This window comes from Schistocerca cancellata, chromosome 2, assembly GCF_023864275.1.
Source record: "Schistocerca cancellata isolate TAMUIC-IGC-003103 chromosome 2, iqSchCanc2.1, whole genome shotgun sequence".
NCBI classification, from domain to species: domain Eukaryota; kingdom Metazoa; phylum Arthropoda; class Insecta; order Orthoptera; family Acrididae; genus Schistocerca; species Schistocerca cancellata.
Window position 1 is genome coordinate 255,508,148 of NC_064627.1, and position 16,584 is coordinate 255,524,731.

The 16,584-nt window shown below is 39.9% G+C and overlaps 2 non-coding genes across 2 annotated transcripts; one reads left to right on the forward strand and one right to left on the reverse strand.

Annotated features, from left to right (window-relative positions):
* Nucleotides 1-15,817: 15,817 nt before the first annotated feature.
* Nucleotides 15,818-15,892, reverse strand: Trnat-ugu (transfer RNA threonine (anticodon UGU)). Its single transcript has one exon. It is a non-coding gene; the product is annotated as a tRNA-Thr (tRNA).
* A 377-nt stretch (nucleotides 15,893-16,269) lies between these two features.
* On the forward strand, nucleotides 16,270-16,344 carry Trnat-ugu (transfer RNA threonine (anticodon UGU)). The gene has a single exon. It is a non-coding gene; the product is annotated as a tRNA-Thr (tRNA).
* Nucleotides 16,345-16,584: the final 240 nt, after the last annotated feature.

Here is a 16,584-nt window from a genome sequence, read left to right on the forward strand (position 1 = left end):
ATGGGACCCTTAAAGTAGTAAATGAGTTTTGTTATTTTGGAAACAAAATAACATACGACGGTCGAAGTAGGGACGAAATAAAATGTAGACTGGCCATCGCAAGGAAAGCGTTTCTGAGGGAGAGAAATTTGTTAATATCGAGTAAGGATTTCAGTATCAGGTAGCCTTTTCTGAAAGTATTTGTATAGAGTGTAGCCATATAAGGAAGTGAAATATGGACGATAAATAGTTTAGATAAGAAAAGAATAGAAGCATTCGAAATGTGGAGCTACAGACGAATGCTGAAGAATATATGGGTAGATCACGTAACTAATGAGGAGGTTCTGAACAGAACTAGGGAGAAGAGGAATTTGTGGCACAACTTGATTAGAAGAAGGGATCAGTTGGTAGGACATGTTCTGAGGCATCAAGGGATCACCAGTTTAGTACAGGAAGGGAGCGTAGAGGGTAAAAATCGTAGAGCGAGACCAAGAGATGAATAAGCTAAGCAGATTCAGAAGGATGTAGGTTGCAATAGGTACTTGGAGATGAAAAGGCTTGCACAGGATAGAATAGCATGGAGAGCTGCATCAAATCAGTCTATGGACAGAAGACCACAACAACAACACACAATTTTATAACTAAAAGCCACATCGCATTATAAATGTGTAAGTTCCAAAAGAAAATCGTTAAAAATTCCCTTATGTAAAATATAGCTTTAATGAAGTAATGACAATAATTCATTTTGAATTTCAATACTTGTTGGCTGTAAATGAAGACAATACTATGCAGCAATGAAACATTCGATTCGCCCAAGACTCAGAGGTTAGTGGATGTGGAACCTATTATTAAAACAAAATACAGAATACTAATGTTAAAGAAGAAATGATGTACTTAGACTTAATTTTCAGTCCACACACCTTCGCTGTTGAAGATTTTGAACAAATCAAAAATTGTGAACACATTCACAAATTAATACAATAATTTTCGTAAATATTTTGCTATACACACAAAAGCGGACTAATTAATTTCTAGACTGTTTTGAATTAAATTTCACATATAACGTTATCACACCTATAAACTTCAGAACTCGAATACTGTATAGAACTTTTATTATCTGACCTAATATACATATTATTAATAATTCATCATCAGTTACTCATGCTATGAAACTGGCTCACTGAGGCGAATGGGTTTGCCATTAATGTATTCATTTGATCCCTCTTAAACTAAGTCCATTTGTAGCTCATTCTTTCATACTTCCTGGCAAGTTACTGAAGATTTATATTGCTGAGTAATCAACATTTGAACTCAGCTATAAGCCTTAAGCGCAACTGTTTCTACATCTGCTATTAGCATTAATTCTATAAATATTCGGCCAGTTGTCCTAGATCATTCGACCTATTTTCACTTTGAGGCAATTTTTCTAGGCCCAGAGGTCTCCTTTGCCTTTGCTCCCACCTCGGACCTCATCCCATCCCCCCCCCCCCCCTCCCCACATAACGCCATATTCTTGGCTCAGCTCTCGTCATATGTAATTTTCTTGAAATATGTTTATAAACAGCTAATTTCAACACACTTATTGTTTAAATTATTGCAACACCACATGCACTTTCCAATCCAGTCGATTGGTAATTGTCTTTGTAGTCATAGGCTAAGTGTTTGATTGCTGTCATTTGTAATCTTATTAAAATATATTTATAATTAGTGATTTTCAACACACCTATTGTTTAAACTATTACAACACCACCTCTACTTTCACACCCTATCAACTGTCCTAAGTTTTGGAGTTGTAAGGTTATGGGTTCACACCCCACCATGTTCTATTTTCTTACATTTTAATCGATTTAAGTGAAATTTCTCAAAGCAAATACGTACATAACGTAAGTGCAGCCCCGCACACGCCCCTGCTCCACCAAGCCCACAAAGCCTCCTTGCTCACACAGGCCCCAAGCTCCCACTGCCGTCCAAGGTCTCACCACATCTCAGAAAACTGCAACCTCCCACTGCTGCTACCAAGCGCCCGCACCCAACACCAAGTGGTATTGGGATATTCCCCTTACTTTAATTAAACACGAATATTATGGGCTATAAGGGTCGACTGTGTACATCAGCACCACGTTTGAAACCAAAAACTTCATTTACTTCACTATCCACCACTGTATCTGTGGTAAGCACAAATTGTAGTATAAGTGGGAAATGATGCCAAAGATTTATACTGTAATAAATTTAAAACACTAAACAAATGTTTTTACAGAAGGTATTAACAGACATCCACCCTCCTCCATAGCTGATTGCACAGCACGGCTGACTGCCATGCATAGGACCCAGTTCGATTCCCAGTACTGCCACAAATTTTAGCTTGGTCGGAGGAGCTATTTGATCAAGTAGTAGCACTTGCTTGTCACGAGTGTGCTGATCCCACTCCCCCCGATACTGCATCCAGTAATGCTATTGGTAGAGGGTGACACAGTGGTCTATTGGTGGGCTCACTGGGTACCGTGGATGCAGTTAACAGATATAATAATCAACGTACTGTAGGCCTATGTCTTGTTGATATGTATAGGAAAGCAATAATCATCAAAAACCTTTTTTTCATGAAATTTCTTCCATGTATGACTTCATGATATTCATCTAGTACAGGAAACAAAATTTGCTCCAGTTCTGCGATATGTCTATGGAACTGACTGCAATCAGGTACCATCTATTCCCAAAGAGCAACATGTAGAGCACAATAAACAAAATCGTATGTTATAATTTGTGAAATTTCACACAATTTTCTACAAACTGCACTTCTTTATTAAATGAAGCAAAATGTGTAGTCATGTTTTAAAGCTTCTTATACACGAAGGTGCTAGCGTTTCCTGCAGAAGATGACTGATCCTATGTAAATCCAACTGACGTTTGCCCTACATGTTTGGGGGTGACACATGATAATTTCAAGTGACATAGCAAATCGGAAACGTCGCAGATACATGGAGCTTTACTGTGGAAGCATACAATACAACTTCGTAAATGATACAACAATGACCCCATCACATATTTTGCAACATGATGGATGACAATTTCGCATGAAGACCCAGGCTACACTGTAAGTGTGAGATAATGTCACATATCTCACTTATTCAGCACGATTACCTAAACCATCTAACCACAGCTGCCAATCGCAATAATGCTGATCTCACATATTTCACTACTGATGCGTGAAATTTTAGTGTAGAGACATACCCCAATAGTAGAAACATTTTCCTACATGACTACGCAACATACACTTCATGTAGAAATCATTTTTAAGACGAGTACAACAGACCATAGACCTAGGAAAAACACCAGTCACACATGCATTTGTATCACAATGCGACAGTACCTCTCCATTAGACAGAAAGTTGTTTCATCTACATCTACACAGATACTCTGCAAGTCACTCTACGATGTGTAGCAGAGAGTACGCTGTACTCCTTTCCTGTTCCACTCGCAAATAGAGCGAGGGAAAAATCACTGTCAATAGGCCTCCATATGAGCCCTATTTGCTGGTATATTATCATCGTGGTCCTTATGTTCCATGCATGTTGTCAGCAGTAGAACCAATCAGCAGTCAGCTTCAGATGCTAGTTCTCTAAATTTTCTTAATTGTATTTCTTCAAAAGAGCGTCGTCGTCCCTCCAAGGATTCCCATTCAGTTGGCCGGCCGGAGTGGCTGTGCTGTTCTAGGCGCTACAGTCTGGAGCCGAGCGACCGCTCCGGTCGCAGGTTCGAATCCTGCCTCGGGCATTGATGTGTGTGATGTCCTTAGGTTAGTTAGGTTTAATTAGTTCTAAGTTCTAGGCGACTGATGACCTCAGAAGTTAAGTCGCATAGTGCTCAGAGCCATTTGAACCATTTTTTTCCCATTCGGTTCCTGAAGCACCTGTGTAATACTTACATGTTGTTTGAACTCTGCCACAGTTCTCACGTGCTCGTTCCCTTTCATATTGCTGTGCAACATTATGCCAAGGTATTTAAATGATTTGAATGGGCCAAGCAGGACACTAGTAATACTGTAACTCAACATTACAGGTATGTTCTTCCTACTCATCCACATTTAGAGATGCCTGCCATTCATCACACCAACTGGAAACTTTATCAAAGTCGTCTTGTGTCTTCCTACAGTCACTCAACTTCAGCAACTTACCGTACACCATGGCATCATCAGCAAACAACCACAGACTGCTGCCCACCTTGTCTGCCAAACCATTCGTGTATACAGAGAACAACAGCGGTCCAATCACACTTTCCTTGGCACTCCTGGTGATACCATTGTCTCTGATGAATGGATATCACACAGAGAACATTCGCTGTCGAGGACAACATTCTAGTTTTTGTTACTTAAGAAGCCTTCAAACTACTCACATTTCTGTGGACTTATTCCACACGCTCGTACTTTCATTAACAGTCTGCAATGGGGCACCATGTCACCAGAAATCTAGAAATACAGAATCTGCCTGTTGCACTTCATCCATGTGACCGATTTGCTTTTGTATTTAAATGTCCAAATCGCATGTAATCGAACCGTTCTTAACATTACATAGCAGGGAAATGAATGCTTTTTAACTACGAATGTGACAATATTTAGCTGTATGACTCACTAATACTGCTTAATTTGGAACTAATAATGTGCAGAATAATTTTTGTGTCGTTCTGTAGTGTAGGTCGCGCTATGGAAAGTGAATTTGAATCTGTATATGGGGTCGGGTTTACAGCATCCCGCGCGTGTACCGCTACCTGCTGAGACTGCAATCCAAAAAAGAAGAACCTTCGTCCCTTCCGCGCTGACTTCTCAGAAAAATACAGCTTTTATTGGCCCAGTAGAATGGTTCAAATGGCTCTAAGAACTATGGGACTTAATATCTGCGGTCATCAGTCCCCTAGACCTAGAACTACTTAAACCTAACTGACCTAAGGACATCACACCCACCCATGCCCGAGGCAGGATTCGAACCTACAACCATAGCAGCAGCGCGGTTCTGGACTGAAACGTCTAGAACCCATCGGCCACAACGGCCGGCAGCCCAGTAGAGCATTTTCATTAAAACTGCACTCTATTGCACCATGGGGGCGTGAATTTTCATCCATGAAGATGAATGCCTTGCCAATATGCATGCCGATAGTGTTGTACTATCAGTTGGAGGATGGCATTCACGTACCATACAGCCATTACAGTGCCTTCCATGACCACCAGCGGCATATGTCAGCCCCACATAATGCCACACCAACACATCAGGGAACCTTCATATTGCTGCACCCGATGGACTGTGTGTCTAAGGCGTTCAGCCTGACTGGGTTGCCTCCAAACACGTCTCTGACAATTGTTTGGTTGAAGGCGTATGCGACACTCATCGGTGAAGAGAACGTGATGCCAATCCGGAACGGTCCATTCGGCATGTTGTTGGGCCGTTCTGTAGCGCACTGTGTGGTGTTGTGGTTGCAAAGATGGACCTCCCCATGGACATCGGGACTGAAACGTCTAGAACCCATCGGCCACAACGGCCGGCAGCCCAGTAGAGCATTTTCATTAAAACTGCACTCTATTGCACCATGGGGGCGTGAATTTTCATCCATGAAGATGAATGCCTTGCCAATATGCATGCCGATAGTGTTGTACTATCAGTTGGAGGATGGCATTCACGTACCATACAGCCATTACAGTGCCTTCCATGACTACCAGCGGCATATGTCAGCCCCACATAATGCCACACCAACACATCAGGGAACCTTCATATTGCTGCACCCGATGGACTGTGTGTCTAAGGCGTTCAGCCTGACTGGGTTGCCTCCAAACACGTCTCTGACAATTGTTTGGTTGAAGGCGTATGCGACACTCATCGGTGAAGAGAACGTGATGCCAATCCGGAACGGTCCATTCGGCATGTTGTTGGGCCGTTCTGTAGCGCACTGTGTGGTGTTGTGGTTGCAAAGATGGACCTCCCCATGGACATCGGGAGTGAAGCTGCGCATCATGCAGCCTATTGCGCACAGTTTGAGTAGTAACACAACGACCTGTGGCTGCACAAAAAGCATTATTCAACATGGTGGTGTTGCTGCCAGGTTCTGCCAAGCCATAATCCATAGGTAGCAGTCATCCACTGCAGTAGCAGCCCTTGGGTGGTCTGAGGGAGGCATATCATCGACAGTTCCTGTCTCTTTGTATCTTCTCCATGACCTAACAACGTTGCTTTGGTTCACTATGAGATGCATGGACACTTCCCTTGTTGAGAGCCCTTCCTGGCACAAAGTAACATTGTGGACGTGATTGAACTGCGGTATCAACTGTCTAGGCATGGTTGAACTACAGACAGCATGGGCTGTGTACCTCCTTCCTGGTGGAATGACTGGAACTGATCAGCTATTGGACCCCCTCCATCCAATAGGTGCTGCTCATGCATGGTTGTTTACACCTTTGGGCGGGATTAGTGACATCTCTGAAGAGTCAAAGGGACTGTGTCTGTGATACAATATCCATAGTCAACTTCTGTCTTCAGGAGTTCTGGGAACCGGGGTGATGCAAAACTTTTTTTTATGTGTGTGGATTTCCTTAACTCTAACCTTTTGTATAAGACTGATAACTTTACTCGGTCAATTTTCACTCGATACTGTTTAAATAAATAATTTTTTTTTTAGATATTGACATTTGAATTTAATAGTATTATTGGTCAAAATATGCAGAACTAGACCGTCTACCACCATGCCATAGTACCCTAATCTGTTATCTGATAATGCTCATCTGATAATGCTACAGTGTTCACATATAGTGCATTTAAGGATCAATATTCTGAGCTGGAAATAAGACACTCTACCACCATACCATACAACCCTAAGCCATCATTTGCGGAGGAGTTAATCACAACTTACACGAAGCTCTAAATGCCTAACATAATTTAGACCAATAGTCACCAAACTGCAGTTCATGGGTCGCTAAGGTGGCAGCAATGTGAAACAGAGAACAGTCAACATGAAGTGTTCCAAATGGTGCTGACTTTTAATGATCAATACCAATTTCTTGAACTGTTACTATGAGTAGTCTATTTGGGGCTTATAACAAACTAATTTGTGTGATTTTTATGGTCTTCAGTCCAAAGACTAGTTTGATGCCATTCTCCATGCTATCTATCCTGTGTAAGCCACTTCATCTCTGAATAACTACTGCAACCTACATCCTTTTGAATCTGCTTACTGTATTCATCTCTTGATCTCCCTCTGCAATTTTTATCCTCCACACTTCCCTCCAATGCTAAACTGTTGGCCCCTTCATGTCTCACAGTGTGTCGTATCAATCAATCCTCTCTTTTAATAGAGTTATGCCACAGATTTCTTTTTTCCTCAATTCTATTTAGTACTTCATCATTAGCAACATGATCTCCTCATCTAATCTTCAGCATTGTTCTCTAGCAACACTTTTCAGAAACTGATATTCTCTTCTTGTCTGAACTGTTCATCTTCCAAGTTTCATACCTTCAAAAAAACCTCCTTACATCCATACCTGCACAGGATGTTAACAAATTTCTCTTCTTCAGAAACACTTTTCTCGTCAATGTCATTCTACATTTTATAACTCTGTTGCAACCATCACCAATTATTTTACCACCCAAACAGCAAAACTCATTTGCTGCTTTTAGTTTCTTGTTTCCTATCCTAATCTAATTCCCCAGCACTGCCTCATTTAATTTGACTACATTCTTTTTTCTTTTTCTCTCATTATATCCTCGTTTCAGGACACTGTTGATTCCATTGAACTGCTCTTCTAAGTTCTTCCCTGTCTCTGACAGAAATACAGACCTCAAAGGCTTTATTTTTTTCCCTGAACTTACTTTCCATCTCAAGCACTGCTTTCCTTTCATGCTCCTCACCTCTTATAACTGCCGTCTGGTCTATCTAAAAGTTGAATTTCACCTTTTTCTAATACCTGCTACCTTCAGAATTTAAAATATTGTCTTCCAGTTCACAATGTCAGAAGTTTTCTCCAAATCTCAAATCTACAATAGTTGTAAATGTAGGTTTGCCTTTTCTTAAGCTATCTTTTAAGATAAGTCACAGTGTCAGTACTGCCTTATATGTTCTTCAAATTTCTTTGGAATCCAAACTGATCTTCCCTGAGTTGAGTTTCTAGCAATTTTTCCATTCGGCTGTAAATAATTTGTGTTTGTATTTTGCAACAATGACTTATTAATGATAGTTTTGTAATATTCACACTTATCAATACCTTGATTCTTTAGAATTGGAATTATTATATTCTTCTTAATGTCTTTTGGTATTTCACCTGTCTCACACATCTTGCAAGACCAGGTGGAATACTTTTCTAAGGGGCCTCATTTCAACATATATTTATGTACATTATCTAATTTATGTAAGTTACCAATTAACAATAAGATTGGTACATATGAAGCCCAAGGCCCCTCTCTGCAATATTAGCATTGGCCCTTGACCAAAAAAATTTGGCAACCACTAATTTAGATTGGGATGAGATTCTGCAATGACCGATGTACACATGACACTGTGAAGCGTTAAACACGAAAGACACCCCAACAGGCCTGATGTTTGCATTTAGGACTAATTCTCCATTAGCAAATTTACAGTCTATCCAAGATCTGCTGCCAATCAAAACATCCCAAAAGGAGATTAGAATATATAGGAACATTGTAGTAACCCACAAGCAGACACGCTTTTATAACCTGAGAAGGCATCCTAATATATTTAGTGTGGGGGACCATCTGCATCTCCATAATTTTGGAAATATGAGTATGGCTGCAGTTAAATAAATGGATAAACTTTTGCTGCAGTTTTGGGAGCCCTATCAGACTGTACACTTTATGACTCTGTTCATGGTCTTAAGTGAAGTCTTCATTATTGGAAAGTAATGTAGGGCACACATTTCACAACTTCAGCCAGCATTAAGCACATGACTGTATCATTTGCATGGATAGCTTCATTATAAAGCATTGCCTTTGCTACCACTGTGGACATTATGTATATTTACATTTCAGCATGTGCTGTGTTTTGGCAGGGGAGATTGTGTCATACATGGCAGCACATTTGGATTTCCTGCCACTATAGGAGTTTTTTCGAGTTATGGGTCAGTGGTTCACTACAATGCACTACAAAAGAGGATGCCAGAAGTATGTGGGAAAAAGCTGCAAGTGCCTGTCTGGTCTGTGACATGAGGTGAGGCAGAGCAGATTCACAGTACACTGACATCGACCAAAGTACAGAGGCCATGGAGTATAAGTGTGCCATAAAGCTGATGGCAGGCAGGAGGCAACAGGTACTTGGGCTGTAATGGTGAAGACGGGGTGTGGTCATCTGTAACACAGACATCATTTGGCTATGATAGCACACAGTGTTTTCTGTTCTGCATCCAGAAGAAATGGCAGCAGAGAGACAGGAAGAGCAGAAAACACTTTCTGTTATAACAGTCTAGTGCAGGGCATGAGAGTCACACGTGCTATTGAGTAAACCATAATTGCATTTTGTGGCCTCCAGTATTTTCAGGGTTCCAGAGAGTCAAAACAATGGAGTCATGGAGTACCTGGATAGGTGAAGTCATGCCTTATACAGGTTGTTCATTTTAATTGAAGACATTGAAATATCTCAAAAACTACACTTTTCATCAAAAAAGTTATCCAATTATATCACATTCTGCCTCCCTACTCTGTGCATGGGCAGTGGGGGGCAACTTTGAAATCTTCAATGGTAATCCCCATTTTTCAGATTACAATTCTATGGAAAAATCTACATATGTTTTGTCTGAAGCATTTCCTTTGTTTTAACACGGATGGTGCTGTAACCAGAGGAATAGAAATGGGTACACAATCATAATTTATGACATGCTATTCAATGGCCCTTAAATGTCTGTAGGAAACATATAATTGGAAACCCCATTTGCAATATTGTATTCCTCTGACATATCAAACAGAGGACTACTCAGTGCACACCATGGCCATATAGTGAATTACAATGTATCATAACAGGCTGTATGCTGCAACCAAAGCTCACATATTCTGCAGATGTGGAACAGGTAGCAGCTCTAAACATTACAATACTTCTGTAGTGTTTATTGCCTACATACCTACCTATCATTTGGATAATAGACATAAGAGTGGGTGATGAATGTTCCAACCACAGAAGAAAAAATTGAAATGATCTTGATTTATGGAGAATGTAGGAGAAATGTTGAGGCTGCTGTTGCCATGTAAACCAAGCATTTTCCAGAGAAAGCTCACTTTTATTCATTCTTGCACAAGGCTGTGAGTGACTTTATGTCTGATGGCAGCATACAGACCAGTAAAAGGAAATGAAGCAATTGTGTTACAGAAGAAGCTAATGAAATAGCTGTACTAGTGGCAGTGCACCACAACTCACACATAAGTGCCCAGCAATTTCACCACAATTCTGGCATGTCCACAGGTAGTGCTGTCACAACACCCCTTCACCGGAGCTCATGTCACTGCATCAAGAAACTGATGGCAGGGATTTCCATATCTAGGTAGTGTTTCGTGAATGGACACATCAACAAATGCAGACAATCCCATGTTCTTTGCTGAGGTACTATTTTCAATGAGTCAGCAATCACAAACCATGGTGGAGTTAACTGGTTACAGCAAGATGACCATCAATGTCCTTGGTCACTTTAGGTATAGTGTGGCTACATGGGGAACCAACTTATTGGCCTGTATTTTATCAACAGCACATTGAATGGACACAAATATCAAATGCTTTTGGAACAGGAACTACTGGTATTACTTTGTAATATGTGATCTAATGTTTTAATTTTGAAAGTATTTCACATTATGATGCATGATTTTTAACAGCAAGTACCATTTCACTCATCTGTTGTGGATGGACTTAGGAGATATGCTGCTTTGGGGTCTTGCAGCTATTGCACTTGTACCCAAAAACTTACCATTCAAAAACATTCCTTTTTATTTCAAATTACAAAACACTGCCAGTAGAAACAAGCAACTGAGGTAAAACACAAAAGTGCTTCTTATACAAGTCCATAAAAATTTTTAATGCCATACCCCAACATATCAGGGATCTTCCAATTCATCAATTCAAAAAAAAAAAAAAAAAAAGTAAAAGAATTTCTTCTTGAGCTCAGCATTTATGAAACTGATGAATTTTTAAAGGAGGAAAAGAATATGGTATGACTACACTTTGTGATCAGTTTTTATATGCTTCTATATATGAGTAAGTCTGTAATTGGCTAAATTTACTATGCAATATCAATTTGTACCAGAAGTTTCTCTGTTTTGTTTTTGTGTGAAGGTACCATAATTATTTGTGTAATATTTTTCTTGTTTTTGTAATTATTTGTGTAACATTTATACTATGTAATATTGACTTTTGTAATGCCTCAGTTGATATCTGAGGTCTCTACAACAATAAAAATCAATCAATCAAACAAACACCTGAGGGCCAAAGCCCAACCACTGTTGACTGAACAGTGTGAGAATGGAAACAACAGGTTTTTGCACTATCCTCACCACATTGTCCCAGCTCTAACCAAGCTCAAATCAGAGCTGGAAGGCCAATGAGAAAACATGATGTGTCGCCTGTTTGCATGTAAACTGGGTTGACTTCCAGATTGGAAATAGTTGATTTTTATTGACCATTTACAGCATTGCTGTTTCTTTGAAAATTTGCCTACTTATGTGTGAAAAATCTTTCCTCTGAAAATTTTATTGATTTGTGATAATTGTGCTTTTTGTGAAAATAATGTGAAGTGGTTTTTTATATTACTATTTTATACAGTGAAATGTGTGTATGAAGTGACACCTGCAGCTTCTAGAATAGTTTCTACCAGAAATGTTTGATGTACTTTACAGGTGAATGTTCATTAGCACGGTGGTAAAAACAAGCCCTGTATCATGAATGCTATAATATGTGTGCCAAACAAATTATTTGAAATGTAGTTATTTACACAGAGTGTAAATGCATAGCACTATATGGAAAATTGGTGCTTCTCATGGTAACGTCTGATATGGTATTTACACACAGCAGTTCTCTTGTACTTTGATGCGTTTGTTGTGTCAAACTTTTTTACATTTTGATTTAGATGTTTGGTTGAAAATTATTCTGTTTCAAAGTGTAGGTTTTATTTACATAAACTGGACCTGCTGAAGTTACCTAAACTGGGCTTGCTGGAGTTGCCTGAACTTCAAACCTTACATTTTATGTATAAAATCTTCCTGTGTTAGTAAACACTCTTATTCTCTTGGAATTCTCTTGCTGATTCCAGGAGGGTAATAGGAAGGGTTGATCAAAGAAAGTGGAGTCTGTCTAAAATGACTAAGGCTTTTGAAGTAGCTCAAAAACAGGTAAGTTGGTAGAAGGCCAGTGAAAAACCAACTCTTATCTGGGAGTCAAACAGGACATTCAGTATACCTGAGGAAGCAGCAAAGACAGAAAAGTGTTTTAGTGTTGTCTTCCTTTGGAACTCTCTGTCTCCATGTTTACTCTCAATGACTTGTGAATAATGACAAAGAGAAATAACATTGAATGCCCATGCTGGGAAAATGTGGAGTTGTTTTTCAATGACACAAAGCCAAACAGTCAAAAATAAATCCTGCAGGAACAAACTATAATAGGGCTCTTGGGTTCAGCAAAGAAAACACACAGAAATTCTATGATCTTCTGGAAGATGTTTTATTTTACCTACTTCGAAACTAGATTATGTTTTCTCTGGTTTAGTGTTATTTTGTTTATCTGAACATGGAGTCTGATTCTGGCTGCTACTTTTGAAACTCACTACGTGTAAAGTTTTCTAAAATACCTTTTTTCATAATAATTTTTATTTCCTATTACTAAAATGTAAATGATGCATAATACTATAAAGTAAATATTACATTCTTTTAAAACATATTTTGTTACTGTTTTCCATATTTTTAAATAAAAAGCTCAATGGGGATCCACTTTTAGAGATCTTCCCATCTAAATGTCATTGCTGCTCATTCAGTCACAGCACTTTCATCTATAGTCTTAGGTGTCCACCTAAGCATACTCATGGAAGTCACAACATAAGCTGTAAAAAAAGGTCAAATATTTCTAACAAGTAAGAAAACAAATAGCATTGTTGGTCTCAGAATCCATCATAAATGTGAAGATGAAAAATAAAAAAACATCTGCATACAACAAATTGTGAACCTGAGACCTTTGGCACAGTAATACAATGTCTCTAACTGCACATCCAAAGCAAACGTTGAATATGAGGAACAAAACTATTTTTCATATTAAGATCTCCTGATGACTTTTTCCATCAATGTGTCATTAACTGATGTAACCACTGGAAATCCTTTTGAAGGTGACATGTTTGTGATAAATCTCCAATGCAGTAAAAACAGCTTTTGTAACAAAATGAACCTGTACATGGGTGGAACGTAGTGCTTGCTGACTTGCCTTCCAGTTCTGACTTCTCATTGTTCACTTGGCTAGAGCTGGGACAATGTGGTGGGGATAGCACAAAACTCTGTATTGTTTCTATTCTTGCACTGTATGGGATTGACCAGAGAATTTACACAGTGCATAGATACTCTGGACTGTACTGGCCATCCTTTTGGTGGGGGAATGAGCACTTGTTTGCTACGGAAGGGGGTGCATGAGCAGGATTTGTTCCAGGTTGAAAGCTGTCGCTATTTCCTTCCTAGATGGGCTGAGCTACTTTCATGTCAACTCAATTTGTATTCACTGACTGACATATGAATGTACACCATGACTGCTCTCCTATGCCATTTTTACATCACTTCATTAACTCATTCAGATGCAAACAAACTCTCCTCTCAGCATGATGAACAAGGCAAAACTTACAAGCAATACACTAGCTGTCACTTCACTCACACCACCGGAGTATGCTCTATGTTTCATTTCCATTGGCTACAGAAGGGAAACACACAGCCCCGCATTAGATTCCAACACTTTTCACCATACTTCAGAGTTTTCAGTTTAATTCACCATGTTCATCAGTTTTTGCTTTTCTCTGGGTGAGCAAAAAGGGAAGATCTCTCAAAAATATGTGTTTTGAAATATAATTTGTGGTCATACCATGTCAGAAAATAGGCCAATTAGCTTGTACCCAAATACTAATTTCAATTTTTTGATGAGTTTTTACTTGCTGTTACGCATCTATGATTTTTTTAAGAACTGATGACATTTGTTAACACAAATTATAGGATAAACATTGTATTGTACATTTAATTTTCTTCACTTACACAGATTTTATACAATGTGTGGGAGAGGATTACGATTTTTGATCATATATGCCAATTACATATGTTTTTGCTTGTATTTTGGGGGTTTTAATGTTTTTCGCAATTCTGAATTTTCCTCAGCTTTGAGTTTTTTAGTCTGGAACACACGAAAATGCAACAGGGTTTCACTGGTCCCATATACAGAGAGATGTGCTCTTGGAATGTGAACATGAAGACTTTCTAGCAATAGTCCCAAGCCTGAAAAAGAGATCTGACACATGAAGGGAAGGTAAGGGAATATGTTGACCTTGTCTTCAATAATGTCAGATATGATGACAGAAAAGGAGAGGTGCAGACAAGAAGAAAAAAGACCAGTGGGAGCAATGTCAGAGAGTGGCACACAATAAGGGTGGAGGTATGTGAAATGGGAGAATGTGTAGAGCAGAGAGGGTGGAAGGTCTGGGAACAGTATGTTACCATAGGTTGAGGCTGGGATAATATCAGAAGTGCAGAATGTGTTGTAAGGATAACTTCCACCCACACAGTTCAGAAAAGCTGGTGGTGAGGGAAAGGATTTAGATAATTTGTGTCATGCAGCAGTCATTGATATCAAGCATGTTACATTCAGCTGCATGTTGTGCCACAGTGTGGTCACTTAGCTCTTGACCACAGTTTGTTGGTGGCCATTTATCCTTGTGGACAGCTGGTTGGTACTCATACCTGTGTGAAAAGCTGTGCAATGATTGCACCAGAGGTGGTATGACAAGGGTGCTTTCACGGGTAGCCTGGCCTCTGAAGTAGAATAAACCAGTGACAGGAATGGACCAGGAAGTGCACAAACGTTTTGTGTGTGGGTCGGACAGGTCATGTGCCTGGGTCTCCCACAGGTTTAAGATCTCTGTGGCAAGGGGTTGGAATTGTGGGTAGCATAGGGATGGATTAGGATGTTGTGGAGGTTGGGTGGGTGACGGAAACCCCTTCAGGAGGCATGGGAAGGGTCTTTGGTAGGACGTCCCTCATTACAGGGCATGATGATAGATAAACAAAGCCCTGGTGAAGGATGAGGTTCAGTTGTGTCAGCCTGTGGGGGACACTCCTTTGTATGTGGTTCTTAGGGATGGTGGGAGGACTAGGGGTGTGTGGGCTAATGGTACATATCAGGCACTAGCCCTGCACCCACATACCACAAGCCTTCAGTTTACTGAAACTGAATGACCTGTGTTTAAAGGTGATTTAACACATTATTAAGCTTAATACTTCAGATCATCACTATAATATCTTGCAGTGGTGAGAGAATTATACTGTTTGACCCCAACCTTGTTTCACCACTGTATCATTTGTATAGAGCATAACAACTTTAACCAAATATTTTTGGTCACTTCAGATATTTATTTTTCTTTTAAATGTTTTAATATTTCAGTTTGTTGATATATGTGTAACAAAAATCAGGCAAGAGGAATTTCACTATATTTTTAACTATATATGATGGTAGTATCTGTTCCTGAAAGAACAGTTGCCGTCGATGACCATGCAGCTTTGCTAGAAATGAAATGATAATTAAATTGACACCCTAGCTGCAAGCAGGCGTTGATACACTTCATTGGGGACATGTTGAAAATCTGTGCCCCGACCGGGACTCGAACCCGGGATCTCCTGCTTACATGGCAGACGCTCTATCCATCTGAGCCACCACGGGCACAGAGGATAGTGCGTCTGCAGGGACCAAGTCCCGTACGAGTTCGGGCATAGCGTGTGCGTTCGCACAAGAAGGTCAAAGGCCGGGAACCCATATTTTAAACTATATATGACGGTAGTATCTGTTCCCGAAAGAACAGATACTACCGTCATATATAGTTAAAAATATGGGTTCCCGGCCTTTGACCTTCTTGTGCGAACGCACACGCTATGCCTAAACTCGTACGGGACTTGGTAGATTAATCTGCCACGAGTAATGAGTATGATGGGCAAACATCTATTAGGCGCACTACGAATGTAGTGTTGTGGACATGTTGGGAATGTGGATCTCACGGGGGGCGTGCAAGGGATAAGTCCCTGCAGACGCACTATCCTTTGTGCCCGTGGTGGCTCAGATGGATAGAGCGTCTGCCATGTAAGCAGGAGATTCCGGGTTCAAGTCCCGGTCGGGGCACAGATTTTCAACATGTCCCCAATGAAGTGTATCAATGCCTGCTTGCAGCTAGGGTGTCAATTTAATTATGATTTCATTTCACTATAGATCATCCATGCAGCAGTTTCTCACAATACACTGATATATTATAGTGCTGTATTTTGTTTTGTACTAATCATATACTCCCTACAGGTGTGGAGTGACATGCTTCATCAGGTCACAATGAGAAGCTTTCACTCAAAAATATATATTGTAAAAAAA